The following is a 16,074-nucleotide window of genomic DNA, read 5'->3' as shown; positions in this document are numbered from 1 at the left end:
AAGAAAAAATGTAACTTCAGCCGCGAAGCACGGAATTACTATACGACGCATAATCTATTAATTTATACGTACAAGATTGACATTACTATGTTTTACCATATAACTTCAATGGACACCAGTCTCCTCGATACATAACTCAACAAAAAAGGAAAACAATAGCCAAACATAAACAAAATAATTACCTCTACTGGCGCAATGTGTTGACCACATTGCGCCAATAGTTGTATCCAAATATACTCAAATAACATAATTAATGTAGTCTATGTAGGCGTACAATACAATAAAAGATAAATCATACCTTACCTTAATAATCCAGTGACAGGAAACTGCTGGAGCTGGCTTGTACGAATCGCAATAACGTGTGGGATTGAAGCACATTTCCAGCAAAACATAGCTTGGCTTCGGGTTGAGCACACCATCCACACGCACCGGTTATTGAGGATTAAAACACTATGTCAATTCTTCCAATAAGTATAATAATACAAACAAATATAAAATTAACTATACATCAGTAGCTAGTTAATAACGGATTTCCTTTTGTTTATTAGCGTAGATGCCGGAGTTCCTCCAACAGCACGTTCTCGTAGTCTCGAACGAAATGCCGAGGTTTACTGTCAACGAGATTACACTCCCACTCACTTCCCTAGCGACAGTGAGCCGCGGAATTGAGAATTTAATTTTTTGTCTAAACAGTTACATTAAAATATTGTTTAAAAAATCAAACTTCGCTTTTACTTTTGATCTGTGCAAGTACTATGTTTTGTATTTTTCATGTATTGTGAACCATTTTTCCATGTGTATATTTCGCGGATAGAAACTGAATTTTACATATGTAATGCACGTCTGTATTTCGCATGCATTTACAAATTAACATAAATAGCCGCCATCTTTACTACCCTTGCTCACATCGACTAGTATATGATTTATTTTTAAGCTTTCTGGGTATAAATTCGAATGGATGAATGATCATTAAAATAGGGAAATCTGGCGTTTGCTGTGAACATATTATTTCTGGAAAAAATGTTTATGAACATTTCGCAAGACGCCACGAAAATCTACCTCCCAAGTATTACAGGAAATATACATAATGTATATTTTATGTATTTTTGACCACATTTATGTATGTATTTCCTCTGTATTCATACATATGTAAAAGTGGTACGTGTTACACGATAAATACATTTGTATTTTTGTGTATTTTTGACCACATTTACATAAGTATCCAAATTTCAAAAATACACAAAAAATACAAATGTATTTATCGTGTAACATGTGCCACTTTTACATATGTATGAATACAAAGGAAATACATTCAATAATACATATGTACTACAGATGTAATACATAACAAAAATATATATGTATGTGACCCATGAAAATACAATATATATACATATGTATATCCAAATGTGTGTTGTTGGGGAACACATCCGTCATAGCAGAGACAGAAAAGCATTTGAAAAATATTCTGGTTAAAGTTGGTAGATTAATGGGTAAATGTCAGCTGAAAATAAACACAAACAAAACCAAGATATAAGTATGCTGCTGAATAGAAGAAGTTAAGACCAGGATTGAAATAGGGAGACAAAAACTGGAAGATGTAGGTGAATTATTTTATTTGGGAAGCAAAATAACTAGCTATGGGAGATGCAAGAAATAAATTATCAGCAGAATAGCCAAGGCGAAGAGAGCATTCTACCAAAAGGAATATCCACTTACAGCGGAGAGATCAGGGATAGAGGCCTTCGAAATGTGGTCTTACAGAAGAATGTTGAGGATCAAACGGATCGGCCGAGTAAGTAATGAGGGAAGTCCTAAGAAGAGAAGGGGAGAAAAGAGCCTCATGAAATCCTTGACAAGAAGACGGAACAACCTTATGAGCCATATCTTGAGAGATGATGGCCTGACAAATAAAATCGTGGAGGGAAAAGTGGATGGCAAGAACGGAAAAGGAAGACTTCGAACAAAATATAAGGTACAAGTAAAGAAGGATGTGAAAAGGAAGATATACGTAGGTGTGCAGAGATTAGTTGATAGAGTGGAGAACTATTACGAATTCTGTCTATTGTTTATATAATCAATAGATAGAATGCGACGTTGCTGGATCGTTCAATCAAATCTTCTCAGAGTTCGTTTTTTACGAGCGTCCACTTAATAATGTTATACTTAGTATCTTCAGCAATTTTCTAAACTATGTTATGCAAGAAGAGATACGTGTTGATTTCATGTGCCATCAATTCTCTGGCCTAAGTTATGCAGGATGTAATCCTCCATTGTGGCATAACCGATCTCTGTAGTTTAAATGCCAACAGTCAGCAGAAATATTTTTTCGCGAGTTACCCACCCCCTCTAATGTTGGACCGCAAGCAGCTAAATAGGAGTACAGAGTTGAGTACGAATCTCGCTCCGTACTCAACTATCGGCCGCGGAATCATCACGCTTGGATCGAGTTCCTCAACCACGTTGACCATTGCGTAACGCGTATACGCGCTGCCCCCACCTCTTCACTCGGGGGAACCCCACCCTGACCTCGGCCGCCCATTCAACCCGACGCCTCCCCCGATGAGGAGAGGGGATCGGACCGCGCTCTGTTACGTGATGCAGACTCCGGTCGCCCGGGGAGGGCCAGCGCCGTCACCGGCATCTCTCATTGAACGTGTCCGCTGGAGGAAGAAATGGTAGAGGGGGATGGCGCGCGGGCGTCTCTAAGGCTACAAGCCAATGAAAATAAAAGCAGCGGATAGAAATGAAGCGTGGGGAACGAGTTAACCTCCACCTCTACCCCTCCGTCAGAGACCCCTCTACTCTCCAAGAGGAGGTGGACCACTGTCCTCAATGGTGGGCATTGGTGAGAAGGCGATCACACCCTGAGGAGCTCGTCGAGAGAGGATTGACTGGCAAGGTTCGGGTTGTGCTTCTGCACTAGTCGCCCCCCTTGAGCTAGTGACTCACGCGGTCGGTGGATGGATCCGAAGCTCCTGCCGGCGGATACCAGGGACTTCCGCGCGGATCGGCTGACACCGCGGTTCAGGAGTTTCTGATCCTGACTACGAGTAAGTGTGCTCAACCTGATTATTATGTGTAACCTGAATTAAATGTATTATGAATAACCTGAGATACGGGAGCAATTGTTTGCTGTTTCTTCTTGGGAAATGAATTTCAACTTTGAGTTTTATGCAATCAAGTCGCTAATCGGGTGCTTTGGGCCACTACACCCGGTAGAGGAGTTGCCGATCCTCTAAATCGGCCCACCCTTATTTATAAGGAATTACCAGAGATACGCGAGTTATAGTTTTTTGTGTTTGGCTCGGAAATAAATATTAACTTCGAGTGTTATGCTATCAATTCGCTAATCGGATGCCTTGAGCCACTACACACGGTATAGGAATTGCCGATCCTCCAAATGTGCTCACCCTTGTTTTTAAGGAATTACCTGAGATACACGAGTAATAGCTTTTTGTGTCTGGCTCGGAATTAAATACTAACTTCGAGTGTTATGCTATCAATGCACAAATAGGGTGCACTAGGTCATCGCCCGCGGTGCAGGAGTTGCCGATCATGTCTCTGTCTAAGTGTGCTCACCCTCGTTTATTAGGAATTACCAGAGATACCGGAGCAATGGATTTTTTGTGTTCGACTTGGAAATAAATTTTAACTTCGGATGTTATGCTATCAATTCGCGAAATGGTTGTACTAAGGTATCGTCCGCGGTTCAGGAGTTGCTGATCATGTCTCTAAGTGCGCTCAATCCTGAGTATTAGGAATTATAAGGGATACCACAGGAGAAATGTTTGTGTCTGACTCGTAAATAATATAAACTTTGAGTGTTTCATCATCAATTCGCAAATCTGGTGCCCTAAGGCATTGCACGTGGGTGAGGAATTGCCGATCCCGTATCCGAGTAAGGGTTTTCATTCTTATTTGTCACTAATTACCAGAGATACGGAAATTTAGCCATAATTTTTTGTGTTTGCGCAGAAATTATATTAAATCCTGATTTTTTTTCCTATTAATCCGCAAATTGGGTGCCGCGGGGACAGCGTTTGCGATTGGGGAGTTTCCGATACCTCCTCCATATATGTACGCCCCTGTTATTTATTATGTATTTATTGAGACACGGAAATGTAGCTATTTATTGTTATGTCCGTGGATTAATCAAACATAGCAATATATTTTTTGTCTGCGGCAGATATAAATCAAACTTTTAGATTGATGCCAATAACTCGCAATTTTTGTACTCCGAGGATCCATCACTTACCGATTTTTAATCACCTCCGAGAATTTCACACCAATGTGAGTTAGTTTTTACCGACGGCTTCAATACTTTTATTAAGTGACTCATTGACCCCGCGTGACGGTCATTTTTTGGTGTTGTATTTCTCATTCAAATATTTTGCTATCATCTGGTAATTTTCGGGTAGTAAGTACCCATTTCAGTATTAGCCTGCGCATTATCTCCTAAAAATTTTAACTCGAGAAGCAGTTTGCACTAAACAATAAGGTTTGCACTTAAATCGCTATTTTCACATATATTTTACTCTTCTTTTGAATTATAGGCAAACTTTTACTGCATTCTGCTCGATATTTGCTAAATATTTCAGTAGTTTTCTTGGATTTCTGTGTTATTGTGCTTGTTTTAATATTAAGCGCGTTGATCTGCATAATTTATGGAGGCATTTAGCCATTTGTGTTATAGAATTTGGGGAAGTACGTATCTTCGTATATGGGGATCATAAAATAGAACTTATTCAACATTTGCCTTTACGTAATTTTCACAAATTTTTCCTAGAGACTTTCTCTTATGTATTTTTGTTAAATGAGTTGCATTCAAATATTGACGAGTGTCCTATCTATGAATTTTGAAAATGTCTTTATGATAATGTAACTTATAAGTGACCGATGAGTCACCAAAAAGACAAACATGACCGCTTGAGAGGTGGAAATTTGTCCTGTACGATTAGCGATAGATCCGTAGGCATCAGTCAAATCATTCAATCGCACTGTGAAGCGGGCTTGGCTTGATTTTTATTTAGCTTGGGATGCATGAGGCAAAATAGTCCGCTCTTTCCCCGGTTACTCTGGTGGTTGACTATTAGCCGGCGTGTTCACGCGTTAAACTTTCTTATTAAATGAAGAGAAGTTGGAATCTTGAATAATTTTTTTGAATCTTCATTTTGTGCTCTCCATCGAAAAATAGACATCATATCGCATTTATTCGCGTGAAAATGAAAGTGCGTTTTTTTTCTGTAGGTATTACTCAATTGTTTTTGACAATGAGTTTTATTCGGTTAGTTAAAGTTAGAGCTCGTCCCAGGCAAATCCAAAAGCGTGTAGATTTCTTTAAGGTAGCGTTTGTGTGCGGTACTAGTTCATATCCCAATAAATTTTATCTATCCAAATTGGAACATGCTGCAAAATAATGCTCTCTGATACACTGCTGTATTGGTATACTGCCACCTTCCGTTCCCACTTATCCCATGTTATTTCTCGCTGAGATATATTCTTCTTGACCTACCCCATTGCTTCTGTTTTTTTCTCGTTATTGATCTGCCCTTCTGCACTATCTTCCAATAATTTGTTTTTATGTTGGCAATTTCTAATCCTCGTCACCTTTTTATGCAGTCCAAACTTAGGACGAGAAAATTTTACCAGTTAATGCGATAAAGTAATCCGTAAATATGCATTGACGTGTGTTCTTCTGAAGTTCAATGAACAGGGTGGTGTTGAACCAAAGGATAACTGACTCTCTCCCAAACGAAGTTATGAATTAAGTAGTATTTTTGTGTATATTTTGAAGATTCTCTAATATTTTACACATATTTTTGGAACGAATTTCCATCGCAGCCATGATTCCTCAGGACCCCTACTAAGGTAAACGCAAGCGAAATTTACGGGAAAGCCAACGGAAAACTGGGAACTTGTAAAGGGAATTCTACAAAAAAATGCTAAAGAATATGATGAGAGAAGCTGACAGACTCGAGTTAGCCCTCACTTGGCGTATGCTCCAAGCGTATGTGACCCTTATGAGTTATGAGGTAGGACTGATATTCACATTCACTTTCATGGGGAAAAATCAATGAAATAAAATTGATTGTTTGAGGCGTAACTTGGTGAAAGCGATTCATAATTAAATTAAAAATAAGAACTTTGTGCTTTCACATTAATATTCGTCTCCACCTGCCATGCCCTCCCTAAGGGAGCCTCCTCCCCCTAACTTCTTTCATACCATATGACCAAGTTTTTTCCCCCTCCCTCTTCTCTGTTGTCCAATCCGTTCAACCTAATTACCTTCCTGCCTACCCCAGTGGCGGATACAGAAAAAAACTCAAGGGGGGGGCGCAACATATCCTGAGTTGTCTTTACTTTTATCGTAATAAAAGATGATCAAGTCACAGGCAAAGTATATGAACATTTATTTAAAGTGATTATAAACATGTAAAAGACAATGTCATCTTATGATATACAAAAGTTACAATTGTGGTTTTGCAATGTTCGGCAATACAGGCGGACCCGCAAGGGGGGGGGCGCGCGCCCCCTGCGCCCCCCATCTGTATCCGCCACTGCCCTACCCCTCCTAGCCGGGTATAAAAGGATGTGATGGACCTCTGTAGAGTTCACCTGATGATGACGTCTAACGTTGAAACCATGGTCGTGAATAAATATTAATGTGAAAGCACAAAGTTCTTCTTTTTAATTTAACAATGAAATAAGCCTTGTACGACTGATAGTATTATTTTATATTGCAAGGCAGGGCGTATCCGTGATTAATTGGCGATCTAAGATGGTAAGTTTTAAGAGAGCGTTGAGTAAAGTATAGTATGAACTTATTTTGAAAATTCGAATGGGATTTTTTGTCTGATGATGTGAAAAATATCCCTCGCTTACCTTCGTGCTATGTTGGGAGAGAACATTAGAAGAAGATAAATTAATCGGACTGCAGACCAAAAGTTTTCATTCTAGTACTATCAGGAATAGCAACAGTTTCGCAATTCATGGAATCGATCGCGGAACTAGCAAAGACGATTGATTGATTGTTTTCCTATCCATTTGTATTTGTCTTTTAAACTTTCTTTATGTCCAATGCATTTTTTATCTAATGATTTTTGAGTGCTAGTTGACATTCATTATTTTGCGTTAAATCCTTTGTTCTATCCTTGCACTTCAAGGGTAGATTCATTTCAATTACTTACGATTTGCAACTTTTAGCTTTACGTATAATTTTGGGTGTTATTGTCTAGTTCTGCATGGAGTGTTGAATAATTGGCGGGAGCTCACCACTCCATCACGATTTCATACTTGCTATTTTTGTTATTTTTTGCTTTCTACAATTATAAATAAAATTGCAGTGTCAATTAAGGGTACGTATTGTATTCAGAAAGGTGTATATTAGTCACTTCCTGCCATGCATCCTAGAGATGACTCGCGGGTATCATGTAGATGTAGATTTTAACTCTAGCAGTCAGGAGGATAGCGAACACTCAAACTTTCCCAAATACTTATTCCTTCAAATCTTGTCATTTATCTAATAAGAGGGATCAAGATAGGTCCATGCTTGTATTGCTGGATTCTCATCGCGTGGAGCCTAATTCAAGCACTGTAGCTAATTAGGTGCTATTATGAGAAGGCTGCACATTTTTAGCGGCCATATCCTTTATTTATTATGGACATAAAGTTGTTTCTGAATAAGTGGAACACACAGGAAACTAAATGAGTGTTAAATATTCGTAAGGCCTTCTCTGCTTATTCCAGTGCAAATTATCAAAGAAAAGTATACGTTAAATCTCGATGAGTGTTATTGTAGCTTCTGGACTCCCACCTGATAGCTGCGAAAGTTGGACTTTAAAAAATGTGCAAGGGGATGAAATATCAGACATGTGCAATGCTTTCCATCTTGATCATCTACATCTACATCTACATAATACCCTGCGAGCCACCTCTAGGGTGTTTGGCAGGGGGTGATCAATCACCAGCATGCAGCATGCATTTGGACTCCCACATGCACACCACACCGTCCAAAAAACGTCCCGTATACTAACAAACTATACTACTATATACGATTATGATGGTATCTTAATAATTATCACGAAACCGATAAATTATTTGCTGGATAGTTTGCTGTGCTTTATTGCTCTAGTAGCATTTGTTCCAACCGGCAGAATTGTTTATCAAGTGATAAAATCATACTAGTGAGCAATTCATTAGCATCTGAATTAATAGCCACAGCAAATGGGGAGGCACCTTTTTACTGCGCCGTCTACGATTACAAGCAGACTGACAAGCATTAAATCGCATTGCAGTGATCATTTATCAAACCGTTGGCCTCCGATCTAACTAGGATTGAAACCTGTTATCCCCCAATCCTTTGCCCATAGCACTACCGACAGGCCACTGCTTCTTAGCACCTGGGATGAAGGTATTGTCGCATTTACTGCTTTTGCATAAAATGATGAGTTCCTTATAATTCTTTCCTCTTCCTGATTTCTTCCTCTTTATTTGATCAACGATCCATTTTTCCAACATCATTCGTCTCCAGCTTAAACATTTTACACTCTTTCTTTTCTGACGTTTATGTCCATACCTTGCTGCATTGAAGAGGCAAACCACCGACAAAGCATTGTTTGCGTGCAATTTGCAAGCAAACAATGTTTTTTTTGCTACTTCAACTTCTTTCAACGACAGATTGTTTTTTTTTTCTATGAGCTTACATTCTCATCGATAGGTTCATATTTCCTTGCGATCTTTTCTTCGCTTACTGTTTCTTTTGTACTTTCATCGCTCGTTACTCGCATTGGAAAGAAACACAACTATCTCACCTCTTCAAGCCTTACTTTGACTTTGGCCCTCACCACCTTTCTCCTGTTATAAACTAATATGTTACATTTTGAGAATTTTGGAAGAAAAATCGAAATCTTTCCCGGTAAATAATGTTTGACAACGTTTTAGCTTCATTATCTTAGTGATGGATTAGAACAATAAAAAATCTTAATTTCCGTAATCGCCCATCGTTTGAAAGGTTCAGTATTTTTAGTCTTTATATCAACTCACCAACCTGTCTGTTTGTTTGTCTGTTTGTTTGTCTGGTACAAATCTTGTAACTCAAATTTGACTCACTTCCTGTGAAGCAAAAACGCTGAAATTTTGCACACTTCTTCATTTCCGATGACAATACATGAAAATATAACTTTTTCTCTCCAACCCCCCTTTAACCACCCCCCAGTCAACCTATAGCCCCCCAAAACATGTTTTTGATCTAAGAAGTTCCAAATGGTCGATTTTCGTGTTTCGTGGCATTTTTAACATAGGGGTAGGCATTTAAAAGCATAGGGGTGGCATTTTGAAACATAGGGGGCTTACCATTCACTGAAAATTTAATAAATATAGTGACTTTTTTAATACGTCACTTTTGGTTTTTCGGGGTCACTGAGTTTTTTTGCTTTGTGTCATATATAAACGTTGCTCATCCCCTGTAATCTAAATATAAAGGCTGGTTTTTAAAAAAAATTTTTTTTATAAGAGCTTATTACTTTACAAGTAGAGATTTTGGAAAACTGGAGCATTGCGACTTGCGACCACTGTACACTGAGCCGCTCTGCTCTCTACTGTTGACTATTTCCAACTTTTGCATCCAATTATTCGTGTACAGTGTACAGGAATTAAAATTCATTAATCGGCATCGATACAAGGGCTTTTGTTACGTCAAACATAAGGGGAATTGAGGGGTTGTGCAATTCCGGAAAACGAATTTGGAAAAAGTATTTATATTAAAGACTAATTTAAAATATTACAAAATATGATTCATCTTTTCACATAGGCTATCATTTGCTCTTGAGACCATTTCTAGTTAATTTAGATCATAAGGCAAAATTTAAGGCTGCAATGGAAAAATCAAAAATTTACTGATAGCTATTCATCTCTGAAAATAATCAATATTTATAAAATAGTTTAGCATGTGTAGTAAGAAATGAAAAAGCAACATAGGTACCACTTTTTATCAAAATTTGTCATAATCGAGGAAAATATTGCCATATTCCCATTTCATTTTAGGGGTTTGCTTATTATACAATAGTTTCCTGGACTCGAGCTTGGTGATTTTAAATTACTTACCGCGTGGGGATGAGGCATTTAATAGTGCGTGTATAAAAATTTGTGTTAATATGTGTCTCGGTACATTTGTCAGATAGGATATGATGGAGAACTATATCCTGATTCTCTTAATGCCTGAATATTGCCGGAAAGAATATTTATTTTAATTTTTTCCTGAAACGAGAGCCGACGTCAGAAATTCCGAGTGATTATTTCTAGAAATATACATTTAACGTACCGTCTGCAATACTAGCTCTTTTAACATGCGTGAGGAGCATGTCGAGCGATTAGTTATCACAGTCTGATGGGTTAAAATTACAGCTCATTCACAGAATATTTATCACCATTAGTATCAGTAGTCTCGTTTAAAATGATGGGTATTTTTACTCGTTAGTTACCTAATTCCAGTTTCAAAACACCTATCTATTTTTTTCTTATATCTATCGATTGAGGAATTCTCTCTTTTCTCCAGAAAATCTTTGCGTCAATCTGTAAGCAATCTTCGGTGTTAAAATAAATCAGAGAGTCTGGCATATTTCCACCTACGATTCTTTCGCGCGTTTCAACTTAATGTACATTATTAAGTACACCGATCGATTGGTGTAATAAATTGGCTCGTGTTGAATAAATTTCACTCGTCAATCCTATTAAAAAATTGCTATTTTCATTATTTTTTCATTTTGGAACGCTTCCATCGTAAGATACTTGAAACAGCTTTGTGTATTAATCTTTGACTTGGGTTAAAACTCGCCCTCAACCATTCCCACTTTTCCCCTTCGATTAAAACCACACGAGAATCACGTAATTCGCAATCGTGCTATGTTCACCGAGACATGTGGATTGCATATGATAACTTGGCGATCGAGGCATGGTAATTGCAGCTTTCACGAACGTATAATAATATTTTATGCGAGAGATTTCAAAGTAATATGACCCCCCATTTCATATTCTCTGTTTTCTACCTTGTTGGCGTTCATCAATATGGTAGGCACCCGTAGGTTTTACCGACTATCCAACAAGGTTACAACGATTTTATTTGTAAAATAACTGAAATTCATTATTTTTTAAATACAAAAACTAAAGTGGAAAAAAACGATATACAAAAAGTAACTGAAATTCCCAATCCTGCCATGGTTTCACCGAGACATGTGAATTCAATATGATAAATTGGCTATCGATACTTGATAATTTCAGCTTTCACGAACGTCTTTTAATATTTTATGCGAAAGATTTCAAAGTAATCTGACACCCCACTTCAAATTCTGGATTTTCTTCCTCGCTGGCGCTCGTCAACGTAATAGAAATCCTTTGGTTTTGCGGACTACCGAACAAGAATCTTTTTTGTCGGAATATTCCGTAACTTGTGTGGGAAGAACTATGCTCCGACGACAGGGATGAAAATGTTCAAAGTAATGTCATTCTTCCAGCCTTGTTGTAATGGTTCACTCTTGTTGAAAATTACAATTTACACAAGCATTGGAAATTAACGTGAGGGAGAATATAGCGATAAATAATGAAAAAATCACTTCATCGGCCGTTAAAAAAACTAAAGAAATTTAATTTAACATCCACCTTCGAGAGTACGTGCGTCAAGTAGTCAGCAAATTTTATCTGATTTTCAATTAATGAGACATCACACGAGAACCACACACGGGAACATAAAATACATGCACGCTTATAAATTTCAAGTCACGAGATCAGCGTTTACAAAAAAGAAACATCTCCAATCATCTTGTCTTCTGAGAGTGGCAACTGGCAACACAAGGAAAAATTTAAATGCGTCCTCGGCAATTACCTGCCGCAAGTTACAAAAAACTATCAAGTTCAAGTGCACGCATACACTATTAGTGGTCAGTCATATGCGTCACCAGATGATGGTTTTTAATAAGTCTTAAAATTCCAGGCAGACAACAAATAGCATCACTCAAAGCAGTGAAAAACAGAATAAATACGGAAAAATTTGTATTCATCTAGAATTATGAAATTAGTCCTGCTATTAAAAAATTTCTTCATCGCCTTATCCCCGATAGCCGAATACAAGGCGGAAAATGATAATACAAGGCCTAAAAATGTTAAATTCCACTTACTGAATATACATGTAGTATGTAACTCTGCTCTTGGCGCGGAATAATAGAATCATCTCTAATGCAGTAGATAACGTAGAAGAGAAAAATAAGTATTAAGGCCATAGGGTGTTAGTTGGTGAAATCAGCCCCCGAGCTGATTGGTAGGGGACCGGCGACCATTAATAATAGTACAAAATAAAAATAATATTTTTATAAATAACAACGTTTTTATCTTAAACTAAAAATAATGCATTTAAATTTTTGTTAGGTCAGTTTTTCGATTAACTTTGATGCAAACCAATTTTTTGCTATGACTCTCTTTCGTACTCCTGTTAAACGATCGAAGCGTGGCCATCGGATTTTATTGGCAATTTTTCTCAACCTGTTTTTCATATTTAATTTTAAATTCTGCATAACAATCAAAATACAGTTAAAATCACGATAAAAGTGTTGTTATATTGCCTTGTCATCTGGTGCCGAGTTATCCTAAAAATTTCAGTATGATAGCTAATCGGAAAGTGGGTTAAAATTGAGTTGCAAGATTTGACCCGGACAAGATGACTAACAAAATATCGAGTTCATACAAGCGTTATAAAAAGAACGACTATCCACCAATTATTAGCCTTCTTCGTCGTCACGTGACCTTCGGGGCCAGTTGGAGGTCAAAAGTTTTTTTTTAATATCTCCGCGGAAACTTTAGATATTCAAATAATTCAAAAACATAAGAATAGATCCTTAGATTTAACATCTGAAATATATACATATATGAATTTTATGCGCACTATTAAAATTTTGGCAAGCGTTTGAAAAACTAGAGAAATTTGCTTTTCCTTGAATTTATGAATTTTTATTACTTCATGCATTTTATAATTGGCACTTGGTATCTTCATATTAAATGTTTTGCAGACAAATGCCCTTCGAGGGTAGGAAAAGGGTGATATTATTGCGTGTCATAATATTATTAGCAAATTAAATACAATTCATCGAGAGGTCATTTCTGATGAGAGACATTTCCTTCAGTGAAAGGCATGTTATTGTGTTTAATAATATTTCAAACCTTAAATATTGACCTTACTATCCATCTTAAGACCAGTTCTCAGAATCTGGAAAGATAGAATTCCAATTGATTAATGCCTAGTAAAGAATTGTTATCAACTGATGAAACAATGGGCTATAATGCATGAAATAGTTCTCTCATTAGCGGCGACAGTTACAAGAAAAATACGCCATTATTATTTCCATATATAAATGGATATGTACATGTATTCCATGCATTATATCCCATTATTTCATTATTTGAAAGCAATTTTCCATCTTAGTGTTGAAGCCAGAAATCACTTTCCTATCAGCACCCCGAGGATTAAGGAATTATTTGTAATGAAATAAATATTTCAATTAAACTCCTAACTGTGAAATGCTTGCGTGTAGTATCACAAAAAGATACAAACATTTATGCACACCATTCGAGTTTCGAAGAAAAAAAGAAATCATTATGCCACGGTCTTCACAATGGGCACAATTGATTCGGTGGGCGATTGTCGAGCGTTTGTGCAGTGGAGGTATCGACTTGGCGGCATAGAGCGCCATTGATACGTAACATTAAAGAAAGCCAATCCATATATATGCTTAAATTACTTGCAGATTCAAGCATAACCTCATGGATGTGGCCAAAAGAGTTTTATTGAGACTGGTAGACCTTGGAAGCTGGCTCTGTTTCAATGATTTCCTCTATTACGTCCTATCCGTGCCTTCTTCCTTCGCCTCTAACCTTTACCTTAGGTATATCATGAGTATTGATCCTTCGCGAGCCATATACCTTCGAAACTGTCTCTGAAATAAGGTAATTGGGACACCTCATATTAATTCGCCGAGAAACACGGAAGTTACGCACCCCACAAGGTTCAATACTTTTGTTTTACCAGCTCAGCTGCCTTAAGCCGAGAATAGACCTTGCAGATCCATTTTGGTCGTGCCCCACGGATTGAAACTTACGTAAAGAGCTACTTCTCCATCCGCGTTATGAATTGAGGGACGCGTGCTTCATAGAATAAATATATCATGCCAATGACTTTGGATACAATAGACATGAGACATGGCTAATGGGCAGTGAGACAATTCAGGCTAATGATAAATGCACTTTAATGGTTCAAGGGGTTACTTTAATACCGAAGTATGCCAAATAAGGGCCGTATTCTTAGTCGACCCTGCAGGGCCAACCGACCCTGGATACGTCATCAGCCCCTACATAAACCGATCTCGCCCTACATACGCCACATCAAGCCCTACATATGGCCGTTTTTGGAACTAAACGGGCCATACTTGATGTAGGATAGCTGAACCAGTCCTACACCCTACAAAAACAATATGCTCGGTCATAAATTTTCGGTCGTCTTTTCTTAGTTTCATAGTTAGTTCCATTACATCACCAGAGTGTAAAATTAGCACTGCGCCATCATCTACGTCATCTCAGAGAACTTGACGACGGAATCACCCCGCACCACTTATGTAGGGTCGACTAAGAAACGCATGTAGGGGCCTTTTGTTATGTAGGGACGGATATGTAGGGTCCACTAAGAATACGGCCCTAAGTTGTAACTTCGATGGCTACAGTTACGTAATTTGATTTCAAATAATTAAAAATGAGCGGATGAGAGGAAATTATTATGGTGTGTTTAAAGTTTTCTCCCCTTTTTTAGAAGTGAGTAATGTTAATGAATAATAGAAAATGAAACAACTCCCGGTCTGTTTAAATAATCTAATGCCTAATTTTTCTCTATCTCGGCAGGAGCATCCGTGCTTGAAAGAATACCTCAGGTTTTTTAAATCAACTTGATTTTACCCATATGAGAAAAATTTCCCACTACACGCTGCCAAAGACAAAGCTAGCCACTCAGCAAAGACTATCCTTCAAACCGCTTTTGAAAGCAATAAAGATCATTTCGATCACACACCATGCTCTGACTAATTGGGAATCATTGGGATGCCATGATAGATCGGTGGTATATTGGCTGCTTCCGATGTTACACAAAGGTGAATCAATTAACGCTTCCGCGTGTATTAAAGGCTATCAGATGAACGTAGTGGTTTCATCACTGTCGTTTATTACCCACAACCGCTTTCACTTGCCTACATTGCGATTTTCAATGAAAGAAACCCCTGGATATTGAACCCAAAATAATTATGAAATCCTATGTAGGGTCTTCACATGGAGATAATATAAACAAAATACTGTTTTTCTTAGAAGAAATCGAAAGGATAAAGTAAAAAGAATTGTATTGGGTGGTTCAAGAGATGAAAGGAGAAATTCCACTACTGCCAAAGAAGTGTATCGAAAAGCTTGCGTTCACGGCTATATTCAAGCAAAATATGTAGGAGTAACCTATGTAAAATTTACCGAAAGCCTAAAAGGAGGCACCCATGCAAGATATTAAAATTCCTAGAACACCGTAAAGTAATTATGCTTCAGAACCAGAAATCTTCATTACTAGTGTATAATCGTTAGTATTATTTTCTTTTATGCAGAGAAAATAATCAATTTATCCAGAATATGATGGAAGAGAGAAATCAGTTGCCGTAGTGTAGTTAAAATGTGACAGCATGCTGCTGCAATCAAAGGGGAATCACTGATTCATAGAGTGGGAAAGATCGCCTATAATTGATGGCATATAATAAAAGTCTACGTAAAGGAGACATAATCAGCAAGGAGTAGATTGAGCAATGGACTTCTAATGCGTTAACAAGCAAAATTTAGTCATTTCACGCGGCTGTGGGTATCATTGGTGCATTCATGGGTCTGACATTTATTTCGTAAAGTATTTATCGTGATAATGAAGAATCCTAACATTGAAAATATTTAAACGGACTGTAAATTGGAGAATGAAGGAAACTTAATAACATATCATGTAATTTAGGTACTCTTAACTCT

At 37.6% G+C, this 16,074-nt stretch overlaps 1 protein-coding gene across 1 annotated transcript in view; it reads left to right on the top strand.

The window, feature by feature from the left end:
- Positions 1-2,850: 2,850 nt before the first annotated feature.
- LOC124163384 (solute carrier family 23 member 1) overlaps positions 2,851-16,074 on the top strand; it is a 123,408-nt gene continuing 110,184 nt past the window's right edge. The window contains exon 1 of the mRNA XM_046540263.1: positions 2,851-3,053. The gene's annotated coding sequence lies outside the window, so the exon portion shown is untranslated. The remainder of the gene's footprint in view (positions 3,054-16,074) is intronic.

Source organism: Ischnura elegans, chromosome 8 (assembly GCF_921293095.1).
Source record: "Ischnura elegans chromosome 8, ioIscEleg1.1, whole genome shotgun sequence".
NCBI lineage: Eukaryota > Metazoa > Arthropoda > Insecta > Odonata > Coenagrionidae > Ischnura > Ischnura elegans.
Note: the sequence above shows the minus strand (reverse complement) of the source record. Positions and strands in the feature narration are given on the sequence as shown.